The sequence below is a fragment of the Typopeltis vanoorti genome, chromosome 5 (genome assembly GCF_054136105.1).
Source record: "Typopeltis vanoorti isolate ZY-2024b chromosome 5, IOZ_Tvanoo_1.0, whole genome shotgun sequence".
Lineage (NCBI taxonomy): Eukaryota > Metazoa > Arthropoda > Arachnida > Uropygi > Thelyphonidae > Typopeltis > Typopeltis vanoorti.
The window spans coordinates 85,954,684-85,972,603 of record NC_143553.1 but is presented as its reverse complement, the minus strand read 5'-3'; the positions used below and the strand labels follow the sequence as shown (position 1 = coordinate 85,972,603).

The 17,920-nt window shown below is 36.0% G+C and overlaps 2 protein-coding genes across 3 annotated transcripts in view; one reads left to right on the top strand and one right to left on the bottom strand.

The window, feature by feature from the left end:
- Nucleotides 1-17,920, bottom strand: part of LOC150106613 (protein SSUH2 homolog) — a gene marked incomplete at its 5' end in the record, with an annotated part of 284,249 nt that overhangs the window by 220,867 nt on the left and 45,462 nt on the right. The gene's annotated exons all lie outside the window — the stretch shown is intronic.
- Nucleotides 8,509-17,920, top strand: part of LOC150106612 (uncharacterized) — a 300,527-nt gene continuing 291,115 nt past the window's right edge. For both annotated transcript variants that reach the window (XM_090392575.1, XM_090392574.1), the window contains exon 1: nucleotides 8,509-8,623. The gene's annotated coding sequence lies outside the window, so the exon portion shown is untranslated. The remainder of the gene's footprint in view (nucleotides 8,624-17,920) is intronic.

Sequence of the window (17,920 nt, the reverse complement as noted above, 5' to 3'; positions counted from 1 at the left end):
CGGAATAAAAGAGGGCGTTTTGGAGTGGAGCCAACATAGGTTGGTCGATTGGTAGAGCCTCTGCTACTAATGGCTCGCAAAACGTTAAGCTAGTTTGAGCGCGGTTAGTAGTTGGAAGGAGTTCAATCGTTCGATGCTGTTGGCACGCTCTCCCTCGATGAGTCTTTGGACTCCCTCGAGGTATCACATAATAATAATAATATGTTATTCATCATCATCATCATCATCAGTGGTTCTATCAGGCACTAGCGCCTACGACCTTCAAAGTATCCTTGGATATCATACCAAAACTGAAGGATAACGCGATTAAATTTATCCCTTTAAGCAGTGGCGGAACATCGCACAGCTTGGATATCATACCATAATTGAAGCGCGTGCTTGGGATTCCCAAGAGCATGGTTGGGCCTTCAATTGTCAGGAGGTCTCCGAAGAAATACATTCTGCGTACCTCAGGCACAGATACCATTTTCATCTAGACAATTTGCGGTTCGTCGAACGACAAACGGCGTAGTAAAAGTTTTTACTACTTAATAACTGACAAATAAAATTTTCTTTTCGACCATGAGAAAATATCTTAAATAATAAATAATATTTAAAATTCTTTGTGCGTTTACGTACCTACTATTCAGTCAAATAAGTGCAGTTGATCTTCTCTTGCAAACTGTGCGAACGAATAAAAAAGTTCTCAACTGCTTGCGTTTGGTGTTTTAGTGTTGCTTTTTTTGTAAAAGAAGCGTTATCAAGTAAGTATTCGTGTATTATATTATTGTTTATGTTATATACAGTAAGCATTGTTTATTGTGATCACTGGTTATTAGAATCAACAGCAAGGACCCATTCAAAACAGTAAAATCCACTGCATTTTAGTCGATTATTAGAATCATGCCATCGAATATTAAAATCAATTTAAGGCGAAATTCGATTTTATTTTATTATTATCTTTACTTTAAACATATTACCGATGAAGAATAAAATAACTCTGAATAGGAATTGGAAAGAACCGAAGAGCGAATTGAAAAGAGAAAATAAAATAATAATAAAAAAAAATCTGAAGGATTAAAACCTTGCTATAGATGTTCATAATGAAGAACAAAACAGCGAAGAGGAGCAATCGAAGCAAGAAAACAAATTTTGCAAAGTTTCAGCAGACTGTAGTAAAAATGAAAACCATTGTGATTTTCCCAATCATATTGCATTGTGGCCAGTAAATTTATCTGATAAAATGATAGAATACCATTTAATCAATAAACCATGTAACACTGGAGATATTACAACTACAAGTACAATACTTAAGTACAATATACAGATAGGAACCGATCTTACTATAGAAATATTTCCGAATCTAATTTTCACTGTGTGAAAGTAGATGGTTATTATTTTCAGGAACAAGTAAATGTGTCTATTGTTATGTGTGCAGACTGTTTTAGAAATAACAAACAAAAATTTCAACAGGGTTCAACGACTGGAGAAATTTAGCCCGAAGCTTGAAAGAACACGAATCTTCCCAATGTCATTTCAAATGAATTTAACTCCCCAAAAACGATTATCGATACGCACTTGGAAAAGCAAATTGATTCAGAGCAAAATGTATTGGCGAGTTTGGGATTAGCATTTCGTGGCCACAGAGAAGGAGCAGATTCCAATCGAAGGGGAAATTTCACAAGTTGTATCGAGTTGCGGAAAAATTTGATAGTTTTTTTGAAAAGTCATTTGCAAAGATTCAGTAATCCAGGTAGAGGCAAAGTGAATTATTTATCGCACATAGTATGTGATGAACTTATAAATTTAATGGGCAGCGAAGTTCAGAAATATTTAATTCCTGAAGTTCAAGGAGCAATTTATTACTCCATTATTGTAGACTGTACTCCCGATATAACTCATGTAGTCAATATAAAAGAACGGTTTTTTGGATTCCTCAAAATCGAAAATCACGATTCTGAATACTTAGAACGGATCGTATTAAATTTTTGGGGAGAGTTATCTATAGATATAAAAAAAAAAAAAAAAAATAATAATAATAAAAAACTATAGGGGTCAAATGTACAATGATGCGGCAAATATGGCTGGAAAATACAGCGGATTGCAAGTTGGAATAAAACATCATATTGATACAGCAACCCATGTACCATGCGCTAGCCATAACCTAAATTTAATAGGAAATTGTGCTGCGGAATCTTGTTCTGGCGCATTGCATTATTTTGACTTTGTTAAAAATTTATATGTATATTTCTCGTCGTCCACTCGGCGATGGAATATACTCATAAACAGTATGACACATATTCGATCTCTACATATAAAAAGAATAAACTGACACTAGATGGGCATCAAGTGCAGACGCTATTTCAGCATTAAAATCTAATTATCAAAATGTTAAAGAAGCTTTAATTCAAGTTAGTATGTCCGACAATGAAAAACCAATGAGTAAATTGGAGGCAAAGAAACAGTACGCCCACTGTTTGTAGACCTCTGCTTGGCGTTTTGCCAAGAATAGTCAATTCATGCTGAAGAGGAGAAAGAAATGAAGGATGTACGAATTGGTCGCCAACGTGCGAAATCACGTGCTTTCTTGTCTGTCGCTGTACTCGTAGTAGCTTGATTTTCGTTGTCGTTTTTTTGCATTATTATCTTTTATTATTAATTTGTATGATGGATCCAGTACAGACAACAAGTTCTGTTGTTAAACGTATCAGTAGCCCTTGCAATAGAATATTGAATAATGTGTTGACATTCTACGAAAAAGAATCGTTAAAAGGCAGTCTCCTTGTTCCCCTTTCTCAAGTCATAAAACGTGCAAGTGCAATTGCGGGCGTATCGGAGTCGACTGTTAAAAGAATTCGTAGGGAATCAAAAGGTGAAGGTAAGCCAAAATTTAAATCTCCTAAAAAAAAGCGCCAGAGTAAAGAAAACCATCGAAACCGTAGCTTTAAATGATTTTGATGTAGACGTTATAAGAAGAACTATTCACGAATTTTACGTAGTCGAGTAAAGAGTGCCAACTGTTCTGAAATTGATTCCTGTGCTTAAAGAAAAAATTAATTTTCCTTGGAAAAGAGAAACTTTATGGAAAATAATTCATGAAATCGGATTTTGTTTTAAAAAGTCCCAGAATAAAAGGAAACTCATCATAGAGCGAAGTGACACTGTTTTATCTAGAACGCAGTATTTGAGAGCAATACGACGTTTCAGGGAGGAGAAAAGACCGATTGTGTATCTAGATGAAACTTGGATTGATAGTAATTTAACTTATGGAAAATGTTGGCAGTCTAAAGAAGAATGTGGAGTGCTACAAACCGGAAATGCCTCGCGGCGCATAATAATTTTGTGTGCGGGTGGAGAAATGGTTTTTTTTTTTTACCGAATTCAAACTTACCATATAAAGCCAATTCAACTACTGGAGACCCATGGACAAATGAATTTTACTATCTTCGAAAAGTGGGCAGAAGAAAAACTGATTCCAAACCTTCCTAAAAATGCTGTTGTTATAATTGATAATGCTTCATATCACTCTATTCGATTAAACAAAGTTCCAAATTGGTCTAATAAGAAGCAAGTTCTTATGGATTGGCTCTCTGCAAATAACATTTCTCATTCCCAAGATATGCGAAAAATTGAATTGCTTAATTTGGTCAAAAGAAACTCGCCCACAACTATTTAAATTCGACGCGATGCTCAAAGAGCATGGATTTCTAGCTTTGAGGCTACCACCATATCATTGTGATATTAATGCTATTGAGTATGTTTGGGCAGAAGTGAAAAGTTTCATTCACCATCGCAACGTAACTGGGGATATTGCCATGTCGAAACTTTTCAAGTTTTCAGAACAGGCGATTGAAAGTATTACAGTTCAAAACTGGGAAAAATATTACTCACATGTCACCTCATTGGAAAATATGTATTGGGACAGAGACGGAATTATCGAAGAATTATGCGAATCTTTGGTGATCAGTTTAAGTGAAAGTGATGGCGATTCGGACACCGATTCAGATGACTATGAACATTAAAAGGATTTGATAATGGTATTTTTTTTCCAACCTTTTTTTTGCATGGGTTTGTTAAAAGAGTCACAACAAGTCATAAATAATTAATCGTTTTTAGGACATTAAAGTGTCTCAGTTCTCTCAACTGTAAGTTTAGAATATCTAAGTTCAGAAATAAGTGAAAAAAATTTCTGTTTTTCTGTATAATTATTTCTATTATATAGAAAACTTTCTTAAAAATAAATTCGTTAAATTTTTGTTTTATGCTATACCTTTTTTTAATTTTGTTAATACTCTATGTACATTTTTCCAATTGTTATACAAGCAAAATAGTTACACTTTAAAAACTACAATGTTCGTAAAAGCAAAGCTAAATTTTCCGAACTGCAACAATAAACAAACTCATCCCAGAAGACGGATTGATTACCCTATTATCGGGATTGATTCTCCTTTTTGGGACATGCGCAGAAGTGTCGAAGAGTCTCTAATCTGTGGGCGAACTTATATCAGTACATTTTAATGAATATGAAACTGTTTTACTAACAGTTTTATGTGATAAGTTGTTGCAACGAATAAATAGTACCAGCAAATCATTACAAGACATGCATTACAGTACAATTTATTGTTAGGGAGAAATCTTTTGAAATCACTTTTCGAATTTTTCATGGATGTCAGGAATAAATTCGATGAAATTGAGAACGATGCTAATTTTTTAACAGAAAACCGAAACTATAAGGTGGGCAAGTTTAAAAGAAGAAAATTGCAATTTGAAGTAATTGCTCATAATGAGACACATTTTACTGAAAAACAAAATTTCGTAATAAATGTGCATATGTTTTATGCATATTTGTGACATACTCATCTCTGAAATATCTAGGATAATCGCCAGTTACACAGATGTACTAAAGAATTTTCAATTATTTTTCGATTTTAAAGTGATTGATGTTGAATTTAATGAATGTGTGGAGAGAATAACTGCAAAATATCATAAAGATATTGAAATTAAATATTTAAAAGATGAAAGTCTTCATTTCATTGCATTCATAAAAGGAGAAAATATCGCCGATCCTGTTGACATATACAAGTTATTAATTGGGGGTTTGCAGTCAACATTTCTAAATGTAGAAACAATTCTAAAAATTTTTTTTGACAATACCTATTTGTAACGCTAGTGGTGAGCGTTCATTTTCGGTTTTGAAACGTTAAAAATTATTTACGAAATTCGTTAACTCAGTTGCGTTTAACTAATTTGTCAATGATGTTCATAGAAAACGATGTAATTCAGTTATTAGATTATGAATATATTATTGATAAATTCGTTAAACATAAAGCAAGAAAAGTTCAAATTTAGTTTTTTATATTTACAATTCTAATGTATGTGCATACGTGTTCTAATGTTCCAACAGTGTTTAATCATTTTAATGTAAATTTTAACAATTTTAATAATTATTAAAAATAAATTTTAATAATTTTTATGTAAATTTTACATAAATTTTCTGCAATAAATAAGATACACAATGTAATTTTTCCTATTCTTTTTTTTATTAATAAATAATTAATAATATTATTATTATTATTATTATACACCTCCAGGGAGTCCAAAGACTCATCGAGGGAGAGTGTGCCAACAGCATCGTTCGATGCTGTTGGCACAAAAATTATATTTTGCATTTTAGTTTAAACGCCACAATAAACAGTAATGAGTTATGATGATCATATCTGTGACTGCAAAAGGCTAAAAATAGAGATTTATTTTTAAGGAAACGACTGATTGATCAGTATTTTTTATATTAAGTAATAAATTGATTTGATAGCATTACTTAGTATTTAGAACAAGGGCCTCAAAACTAGGTTACACTTGGGGCCCCTCAAGTGCTTGATCTTCCACTGCCTTTAAGCAATCTTTGCTTGTAATTACGTGTGTTCTTTTGATCGGTTTGCCTGATTGCCAGATGAAAAAGCCGAGTTTCAGGAAGGGAAAAAACCTCTCCACTTCCGAATGAGACTAACTAATTCACCTGCAGTTGAAAAGCCCTGATTAAGATTCTTTGCGTCCTAGTGGGGCTCGAACTAGTCTTTCCAATCAAAGAGCTTTGTCTATACCGACTGAGCTAGAGAGGCTCTTTATGTATGATATTATACCTATTTATAAGTCTGTGAAAAATATTATATATGTATTATAAATTTCTTTTATGATAAACCGAATTAATATCAAAATTTCCTCGAGAGCGACAGCAAACAACCTAGCCAGCCGAATGAGGCTAAGCCAGAATTTGACCAAACGGTGCTATCGAAGAATGATAATACAAAATGTTTTTTTATTGTCTTGATTACGATCATTATACTAATTATCATTATTTGTTTTTCAGTAAAACAAAACAAATATCATATTAACATAATTAGGGATTACTAAATGATCTTTGGACAGGCAAGTAGATTCCCCCAACCTCCAAAAACATAAGGCAAATTTCCGAGTTACATGGAAATGCAACTTGAAAAATAAATAGACAAATAAATAAAAACCGATCGCTGAACCCATGGTATTTCACACAATCATGTATACCTGTTGAGACTATGGTGGAAGTGTTCGCCGTACTTACAACTCTCCCCCATCCTGGAAAGTCTTGATTCATTGATAGCCTTGGACTCAGCGATCGCTGGAGGTTGGAGACTGGTTGTCTAGCATCTTCAAAAAAAAAAAAAAAAGTTAGGGCTAAAAGAGCTCCGTTCACTTTGGGAATAAAAGGCATTCGATGATTTATTTTCATTTTTCTTTATTTCAGATAGTGAAATATCAATTTAAATTCGCCTATAATATACAGTTTATATATGATATTAATGAGACGTTAAACGTCTTGAGTTTGGGTCGAGTTTCACATGGAAATGCAGCTAAACCTAAGGGAACATTAATTGCGTGTGTTCTACTGACTGGTTTGACAGTTTTTTTTTTTTTTTTTTTTTTTAAATCTGAGTTTCTGGAGGAAAATTTTTTTCACTGCCCTAGCAGATCTACTAACTCATCTCGAGTATGACGGTGAGTTAACTGGTGAATAAGCCTTTATAAAGGATGTCTGCGTCCTAGATTCTAGACAGAATTCGAATCAGGGCCTTTCCAAACAAAGGATATCGTTATTGCCGACTGAGCTATGATATAAAGGATTTTTGCGTCCTAGATTCTAGACAGAATTCGAATCCGGGCCTTTCCAAACAAAGGATATCGTTATTGCCGAATGAGCTATGATAGCCCTCAAACGATTTGAACGACTTTTTTTTTCGACCATTGTATATGAGTCAGTATTGGCAGCTCATCTAGAAAGCTTAACAGCTTAAGAATCACATTAAATCAACTCAAGGGTCGATTCAAGTTTTAATTTTAGCGTTTGCAATTGAGAAATATTTGTAATGTCGAAGAAAAAAGTTCTCGTTTCATTAATATAACCTATTTCATTTTTTATTTATGAAATTTATTTCCAAAATTTATAGCATTTTAGTTTAAGAATTAAACACAAGATGGTTACATATTTGTTTCGAATTAATCTATATTAACCGTAAAATAGTTTCCACTATAATTTCTCAAGAGATGATGGTTATTCCCCCCCCCCCCGAATCCGCCAATGTATCGACCATTATACTCAAAAGTAAAATCATTAACAAGATAGCATCAGCAATAAGCGTACACCAACTATTATTTAACTTACCTCGGCCACTTATCTGTCTCTTATATGAGCCAGCAGGCATGTTATCACGGTTACTTAGACGACGAAAGGAACCGCTTTGGATCATTCTGTCTCTCGCACTTGGACGACGCGAGGACCCACCATGAAGAGACCTGTCTCTCACACTCTGACGACGACTCATAATTCACTAAATCAAAAGTTTGAAATTTTTCTTCAGAGAAGAGATGACATTCCATGCACCAAAGATCGTTTCAATAAAGATATAATGTACTTTGTCTTTTACAAAATAAAGCTGAAGCGTCCTTTTAGTCAAATCACTAATAAAACTATCAACTTTTCAGAACATAATATATACTTCTGTTAAACGTCTTAGCCTGTACTGCTCCTCCTCCTCCTCTTCCTAAAATCTAAACAACCCTTTGTTGCATTTATCATGGAGACTTTCATCACTTGGAATGAAAAATCCCTATTAGGTAATATCAAACGCAATAGTCTTGAGTTTTCATATATTATGCGTTATTTTTTAATCACAGCTATAATCAGTTCTGTTTATACAGATGTACTCATTATAGTTTTCATTCAATCTGTGTCTCGATAAAATTTCTCACTATCAACTAGGCCGTTTACTCATGTAAAATCAGTATAGTGAGCTTCAGATGCTTCCGAAGAAAATGTCTCTTGCTGTACGATTCTCGGTAGCTGTAACCGCCCATATACACAGCAACTGGTGTACTCTGTTCCCTGATGCGTTAGACACGTGACTAAAAATGCTGTCCTGTATGAAGCAGTTTCCTAAGGTACAGCACGTTTCACTCTCCTTCTCTCTCCAGGTGTTCGTAAATGTTTTATTTTTAGGTTGGTGTCAGTGTGCGTAATGTATATCTGTGTGTATCCATATTTAAAGGAAATTCCACTAACATAGAAAATAAGCTGAAAAAGTGAAAGCACATCTAGTGCACAGAATAAATCGTAAGTACTCATGCAATATTTATCTATTAATACTGCTTCTTGCAACTTTATACCGGTGCATCGGTATTTTACATTTACTTATACAGAATCATGTAGAAGTTTCTGAATTATTCAGCTGATCTGAATAAATAAAAATAATATATTTAAGTTAAACAGATTCCAGGAGGAGTGCGCGCACGCACGCACACACACACACACACACACACACACACGCACGCACACACACACAAACGACTGAAATGAGATTCTCCTAATGTTTTATCTGGAAATCCAAGTTCTGTATTTTTTATGAATGCGTCTAAAAGCTCAAATCTTAAGCGACAAAACTGATTGCTAACTATTTCCCTATAATTAGAAACCACAAATGTTATAAACTAGAGCCTAGAGCTACGCAGTTTACATAACCTCCCTTTTTCCTCAGACCCTAAACATTTCGCGTGGAGCACTTGCTACTAAAGTGCCATTCAGTAGCAACCAATGAACCTGTCCGAGGTGATTAACAATGATCTCAAGTTAATTTATAAGTGTGTGTGTGAGGGGGAGTTCATATAAGATATGAACGAAGGCAAGTTGAATCTCCAAAACCTGAATTTCACTGTAAATGCTTAATAATTTCTGATGCAACTGTCATAAGACTTTTAAAAATCGAACAGTGAGGGGTTGTGTGGGGGGGGGAGGCGTTCAGTAGACCCAATGAAGATCACAGGATGGATTAGCAAGAATTCTCGGGACTGAACAAAAGTTGTTATATGCGTGTTAAAAAGGGAGTAGATATTAAGAAAAGAAATGGCACAAAAGTGACATATTCAATTTATTCAAGCGAGATTTTTTTCTCTCTCTCTCACACACACACACAGCAGCAGCAATGCCTCTGCGCACTTAAGTGTTGATAGCAATGACGGACCTATTTTCTATGTATACGTTCAAATATACAGCCCAGACAATTTTGGTTGAGGATAGGTGCAACAGGAAAAACGAATAACTTCTTCAGCACGTTCCTCAAATAACAGAGAAATCTGATACGATCATTAAGTGAATCACCTGGAAAGTAGCCATCGTCTCAAGGTAGAAGTGTAACATTAGGAACATCTGGTAATAGCTGCCTAAGCAGTAATGCTCCGTTATCTCTGCAAAAGGATAAACCTGGGCCTTTAACAAGCTTAAACAGTCCAATCACATTACTTCCGGGCCCAAATGGAAGCTTTATTCGCTTTGCTTGAAATGAGAATTTACGAATGAATTTGCAGCTGTAGATTTTCCATTTCAGTATTTCTGTAGTGGACCTAGCTTAGTAATTCTCAAGTTATTCCCCATTACGAACCCTTTTGAATAACCTTTTCTTTTTTCTCTCGCGAACCCCCCCCCCCCCTCAGGTATAACTTCAAACATGCCTGTTCCTTTTTATAAATTGCAGTTGCATGCACTGCAATTTATAAAATAATTCTGTGTTTATCTATTCCATAGAACTAAACGTATAACACTTAGTAATACATATTTAAACTATAAGCTATTCTCACCACAGACACACACACACACTAAACTATACTAATCCAGCTGAATCCCACTATGGAATGCTTGTACGCTTTCTACACTTACTTCTGCTGTATTTCAGTGCTTTGAAATTCAGATCTATAACCAAAAAAAAAAAAAAAGCATAATCATATATGACCTTTTTTCTTTTTTACGCTTTTCAGAAGTTTCCGGAATATTTCATCATGAATTAGTCGTAATAATACTACCATTTAAAATATCACTTAATTGCTTCTTTAAGCTGTTGTGACAACATGCGACCCTGTCAAGACATGCAGTAGTAATTTGAAAACTGAATAGAGGCATACTTTGCACCTGTCTTATATCATGTAATACTGCAATACAGTCTATTAGAGTTCTCGCTTGCATCCAGACATCTATGAAACTCCCGTTTCATAGATTTTGTATGTGATCAGTACTTCGTTTAGGTAAGCAGTAACACATCACTCGCGCAGTAGAGCTCCATAAGCTTCTACTTTCATTACGATGGGTAATTAATTACATAAGGAACCAATAAGAAAGTAGGCCCATTCATTATATAATGCTACAGTTATAGAGTTAATTTTACCCAATGCATTCAAGAAACAGGCGGTCTATAACTTTTAAAGTGCTTATGATCTGAAGAGAACCAAAAATCATGTAACAGATTGTTACTTCTGCTTTATTAATGTATCTGGATTTTACATGAATCTGTCACTACTCCGAATCTGTCATAAGTCATCACTAGTCTTATATATAGATTATCTTCCAGCACCTGAATTACCATCATCACAAGATATTGTAGCATTGATGGATGACGAACTTTCTACTTTCGGTATGGATAGGAAGTCATCGTCATCAAGTGAAAGCATTTATGAAGTTGTCAACAAACCTTACCTGGCAGAACAGAATATCTTGTTAGAAATTAGAATTTATTTAAACAGCAATCTGAAATGCTCGGATCTTGTCTTTAACAGTGAAACTTATTAACTCTAGGAACGGGGGAATGGGGGGATCCAGTTTCCAGAAGCAGAAACAAGACCGAGGGTTTTTTTTTTTTTTTTTTTTTTTTTTTTTACTACCGTGACATAAATGGCACTTGAGAGAAATGAATAAAGTTTATGAGTCAAGTTTGAAACTTGTTTGTGGGCTGCTCTTTTAAAACAAGATTAAAAGCAGTTTTGTTTTTGTAACGAGGCCTTTCATATACATACAAACAAACATGAAGGTGACTTGCGAAAATATGTCTACGTTATTTATAATACTAAGGTACAAGTAATAGTAATAATAAGAACGACTACCACTGGAATATATGTGGCAATTTAAAAGTACAGTAAATCCCCGCTTTACGGCTTGCAGCTTTTTACGCCCAGTATAAATTTTTTATTATGACTATGAAATGGCGGGCCACAGAAGTGATGCGATAGCAGTGCATATCCTTCAATTGAATACAATGAAGATTTAGAATTTTCTTGGAAAAGGTAACAACAATTGTGGTTGAAATAGCAAATCGGTTGGCTCTAGAAGATTTGCATCTTTGCTGAAGATACAAATGAATTGCTGAATTCCCATGGGAAAAAAAGGAACCAACCATTAAAGAACTTACCAAAATGGTGGAATAAAGAACTGTGGAACTATTTTATAAAAACTTACAGAGGCTTTGAGAAACTTGACACCGTTCTAAGAATTTGAAAACTGACGATCTTAATTTTGTGTCTATAAGGAAAGCATTAAGTTTGTGAACTGGATGGAAGAGACCTGTAAGTTAATCTGTAGAAGAAGTTAGAAGTCTTGCTATTTTTTCTTCAAGTCCTTTAACATATGGAATACAAATTCTGGTAATTTCTTCTTGAGGCGGGTTAGGACGATGGCCATAATTATTAATTTTTTTTTTCGATCGTTTTTGCATTATAACCATAAGAGATAAAAGTAGTTCTGATAATAAACAATTCTTTGTTTAGAAGAGAATCTGTAGAACATATTTTATAGGTAGGCTCTATCGACTAAAGATTTGATTACACCATATTTATGACAAGGGTGATGACGTGAGTTAGAATCAATGTATTTACCAGTATGAGTTGGTTTTCTATACACTGAGAACTGCAGCCTACCATTTGGCTGTCGTAGAATGAGAACATCCAGAAAAGGAAGACAATTGTTATCTTCTACTTCCAGGGTAAATTCGATTCTTGGGTTTATTGAATTAATTTTTTCAAGAAATTCATGAAGATCGGACAAGGAGGAGTTCCATACAGCAAACCCATCATCAAAATATCTGTACCCAATCGATGGTTTAGGTGAAAAAAAAAACGACCAGAATGTTGTTAGAAATGTTGCATAAAGTAATAGCTAGAATTAGGGAAAGGGGATATCCCACTGTTCCCTCTATCTGTTTGTACAGTTTGTTATGGCAGCTAAAGTATCCTGAATTAATGATAAAGTCAAATAATTTTACAATATCAGGAGGAAAGTCATTATGAAATAATTCAATCATATCTGTCAGAGGGATATTTGTTTATAAGAGTGAGACTACATCAACCTCCCTAGAAGATCTGTGGGTTGTAAGGATAATCCTGAAATTTTATTCTCAAAAATTTATTAATTTTTTTTTTTTTTATGAACAAAGTAGAATTTCCAGTCAATGTAAAAAGAAGATTAGATAGGTATTTTGAACCTTTATACGTCGGACATCCTATGCAGTTCACAATCTTCGAAGTCTTAGGAAGGCCATACCGTCTTGGAACAAAAGCATGATAAACTTTTAGCCTTTTTTAGTGTTTCTTCATCACTTTCTTTTCGACCCATTTGGTCATAGCCAGGAAGGACAGAAAAAGATTTATCGATTAGCAAAGTGTAGAAATAAGGCATCGAATGACATCGTACATATGAGGCAGTTCAAAGACTCTGGAGGAAGGATATTAAGGAGTAATGTGGATATAAGAAACAAATGGAGAATATACTTTGAAGGGCTTTTGAATGAAGAAAGTGCAAGGACTCACAGAGAAGATGGAGAGCCTTATGAGGGGATGGTACAGAACATTAGTAGAGTGGAAGTGAAGGAGGCCTTAAAGAGGACGAAGATTGGAAAATTGGTGGGCCCTGACAGGATCCCAGTGAAGGCATGGAAGGCACTGGGGGAAGAGGGAATTGACCTGCTGTGGGACTTGTTAATAAAAGTTTGTCAACAGGAAAATATACCTGAGGAATGGAGGGAAAGTACTCTTGTCCCCATCTACAAGAGTAAAGATGATGCACAAGACTAAGAATTACAGAGGAATAAAGTTGATGTCCCACACAATGAAAATCCTAGAAATGGTTCTTGATGTAAGACTGAGGAAGGAGGTAGAGATTGCAAAGGAGCAAATTGGCTTCATGCCTGATCGATCAAAGAGCAAATGCTATCTTTGGGTTACGGCAGATGATGGAAAAGTTTCGAAAAAAACAACAGGCGCTACATCTGGTATTTATTGATCTGGAGAAAGCGTAATGATAGAGTGCAAAGGCAAGAAGTCTGGAGGGGTCTGAGGGAGAAGAAAGTAGGGGAGAAATATGTCAGGCTAGTGCAGGAGATATACAGAAATGTGAAGACAAGAGTTCGGACCTGTCTGGGAGAGACAGAAAGTTTTCCAGTGACAGTTGGCTTGCATCAAGGGTCAGAATTAAGTCCGTTCCTGTTTAATATTGTGATGGAGGTGGTGACGGAGGAGGTGAGAGAAGACGCTCTCACCTCCTCCGTCACCACATGTTGTATACAGATGACACCGTGATGTGCAGAATCAAGAGAAGAAGTGGCAGCTAAACTGGAAAGTTGGAGGAAAGTACTGGAAGAGAGAGGTATGAGACTGAGCAGAAGTAAGACACAGTATATGTGTTGCAAAGTGGATGGCAGCCAGGAGACAGATCTGGAGTTGGAAGGAAATGTCATCAGGAAGGTTAGTGACTTTAGATACTTAGGTTCAGCAATGAAAGAGGATGGTGAGGCTGATAAGGAAGTGGGATGCAGGATGGAGGAACTGGAGAGAGATGGCTGGAGTGCTATACGATAAGAGGGGGGTGCCGATCAGTTTGAAAGGCAAAATCTACAGGACAGTAGTGAGATCAGTTATGACGTATGCTATGGAAACTGTGGCCCTGAGGAAAAATAACATCAGCAGATGGAGGTAGCGGAGATGAGAATGCTTAGATGGATGTGCAGTGTGACCAGAAAGGATCGTTTGAGAAATGACTATGTAAGGGGAACGGTGAAAGTTACAAACTTAGGAGGAAAGATACAGGAGGCAAGGTTGAGATGGTTTGATTATGAGATGAGGAGGGAGGAAGAGTATGTTGGAAGAAAGGTCATGCAGATGGATGTGCAGGGGAGGAGGGAGATGGTGGAGGAGGACTTGAGGATGAACTTGGATGTGGCTACAGCCCAAGATAGGTGGTTGTGGAGGAGACTCACTACAAACAGCGACCCTACTTAAGTGGAAAAAGCTGCAGAAGAAGAAGAACCGTTTCTTCATCACAAGAATGAACTTCGTCCAAGGGGCTACTGAGTTTATTGATTTGATTGAGGTGGGTCTCTATCAATGCTTCTGTAAGTAGAATGATCTCGAAGTAGATTAAGTTTTCTAAAATAATTGTTCTTATCATGAACTGCAACTGCTCGCCCTTTGTAGGCCTTAGTAATAATTATATTTTTATTACGTTGTATACAGAAGATAAGGCTTGAAATTCTTTCTGATAGATTATTTTCAGGAGATATTGATTTAAATAAAATATACGCTGCTTGAAATCTAATTTTACTTGCTAAATTGTATGAACGGTTACCAAGCCTTTATCTATATTATACATGAAGCCCATGATTGGAATAGTGTTTGGAGTTTTTGCAGTCTAATCCTTTTGATAACGCTGATTTCGTCATTATGTGTTTTTCTTATTCAACAGATATTTATTCTTCTGAATATGATGACGCTGTTTGAACTGATTTAAAAAAAAAAAAAAAAAAAAAAAACTTTATTAAGCTCAGTCCGAAGAACTTTTGTAAAAAACAGTATTAAATTCTTCAACAGATAATAATGTCATTTTTTTTTCAATCGCAATATTGATTCTATTACGACTGAATATATTATCAGTTGAATAATTTCTCTCTCTCTCTCTCACACACACGCGCACGCACGCACACACACACACACACACACACACACACACACACACACACACACACACACACACACACACACACACACACACACACACACACACACACACACACACACACACACACACAAATTATTATTATTAGTAATAGTATTATTAAACGCTCTCTCTTGTAAAAAAAGTCAAGTATTATTAGGGATATGGGGACACTACACGTGAGAACGGGATTCAATGTCTGGACTAATATGTGGTTTGTATACAGTAAACTGTTAAACTGATAAACACCTGGAACAAAAATGATATTAAAGTAACTGACATAACCACAAGAAAGAACATATTAGTAGCAGAGTTATAAAGGTAACTTATATTCTTATATCCTCGTATGTTCTTTCTTGTGGTTATATAAGTTGCTTTAATATCATTTTTATTCTAGGTGTTTATCAGAGCTCCCCCCCCCCCCGTCGTAAAGTAACAACTTGGATGTAGACGAGATGGTATTCGTAATATGTTTATGCGAAACAGATTGGTATATTTTATCGGGGGGGGGGGGGATATAAAAGATTTTTTTTTTTTGTGATTATTAATATGAACCTTAAAGCATGGAAGAAATACATCACTCTTAGAAAAATAGACTAAAGAAAATCAATAAAGAAAGGAAATCAATTAACACGAAAAAACACAAGGGATAAGTAATACAATTTATTTAAGGCCATATACACTACCTACCAATAATTTTCCGGATACCCCTGTTATTTGAAGTTGTGGAATATTCCAGGTCTGTTAATTATTATTATTATTAACATAAAAACCAGTGTACAGATAGTAGGAAGCAGTATTTCATGAACTCGCTGACTTCGAGGGAGGTGTCATCGTGGGCTGTCGCAATGGTGGCATCTCCATATGTGCCATTGCCGCTCAACTGGAGCATCGAAAATCAACGGCTGGGGATGTGATCAACAAATGAAGACGTTCTGGCATCACTAGTGCAGGAAAACACCCAGACAGCCGCCAAAATTGACAGGGCCAGGATAATATTAAAACGGATGACACGCAAAAGTTACAATTGGCACAGGCCATCCGTGATGAGTTCCAGAGCGCCAGTAACATCCATGGTGAGCACTAAAAAAAGTCAAGTATTATTAGGGATATGGGGACACTACACGTGAGAACAGGATTCAATGTCTGGACTAATATGTGATTTGTATACAGTAAACTGTTAAACTGATAAACACCTGGAACAAAAATGATACTAAAGTAACTGATATAACCACAAGAAAGAACATACGAGTAGCAGAGTTATAAAGTGCAGAAAAGGGCCCGTACAGAAAGAACTCCATTTATTTTACTGGGTTTCCCAGGAAGAGCAGCGGCACACAAGCCGAACATCACAACAACGAACAAGGCTACTCGTCTGGGCTGATGCAAGGAGTGTGTGTGTGTGTGTGTGTGTGTGTGTGTGTGTGTGTGTGTGTGTGTGTGTGTGTGTGTGTGTGTGTGTGAACTGGACAACTGATCAGTGGAAAACGGTAATCTGGAGCAATGAACCAAGGTTCACCAGTCTGATGGAAGGGTGTGGAGGCAGCCTGGTGAATGCTTGTTACCAGAGTAAAGTATGGTGGTGGAGGAGTAATGGTGTGGGGTGCATTCAGCTGGTTTGGAGATGAAACACTGGTCATCCGTGGATCTATGAAGGCAGCTCAGTACCTTGATATTCTGGATAAGCAGGTGCTGCCTACCCTGTGGGTGTTTTTATGGAAAGAACCCGTGTTACTATCAAGACGACAATGGCCTTCAGCTGCCAATGCCTCATAGTCAGCTGAAGATGGATGTTAAACGACTGCCCTTGCCTGCGCAGAGTCCGAACCTCAACCTCATCGAACACCTGTGGGACGAATTGGAGCCACGATTGAGTTCCAGAGCAGCACGTCCTCGATCTGTCTCTTAACACAGTGCTGCTTTGATGGAGGAATTGAGACAAATTCCACCTGATGTCGCCTGCACATTGGTGGTAAGCCTCCCTCAAAGGATGCAGGAGGTGAACAAAGTCAAAGGTGGACATACCCGATATTAGGGTTCGCCTGTTGGTATAAATTGTAAAGTGCTAAAGGGCCTGCACAATTATTGGTAGATAGTGTATTTCAGCCTGAATAGTAGAAGCCATTATCACTGGCAACAATAGCGTTTTTTTCGTGTTAACTGACTTATGGACAAGTATCACTTAAAAGAAATCCTCCTCATTATCAAATACCTGATATATACCCTCAAGGGATGTACAGGATGAGATAGTACTACATGAAAAATTTACATCATTACTAACTTCCTATCTACAGTTTTCCTCCAAATCAGTTTGTTAAATGTCAAGAATCCAATATTATCAGATCTTTTATTTCTGTCTTCTAAGGTACTTTTTACTGTATCAATCCACCTATATCTTGGTCTTCCTCTGAGTCTTTTTCCTGCCAACCTGGCAGCGAACACTTGTTTTGCTAATCTTTCCTTGTCCATTCTGTTTAAGTGACCATACCACTTGAGATTAGCTCTGCTAACGCATTCCTGGATGCTGACAATGTCAAGTTCTTTCCTAATATCCTCGTTTTTAATATGATATTGAAATTGATGCCATCTGTTCATGCCCCTAATATTTCT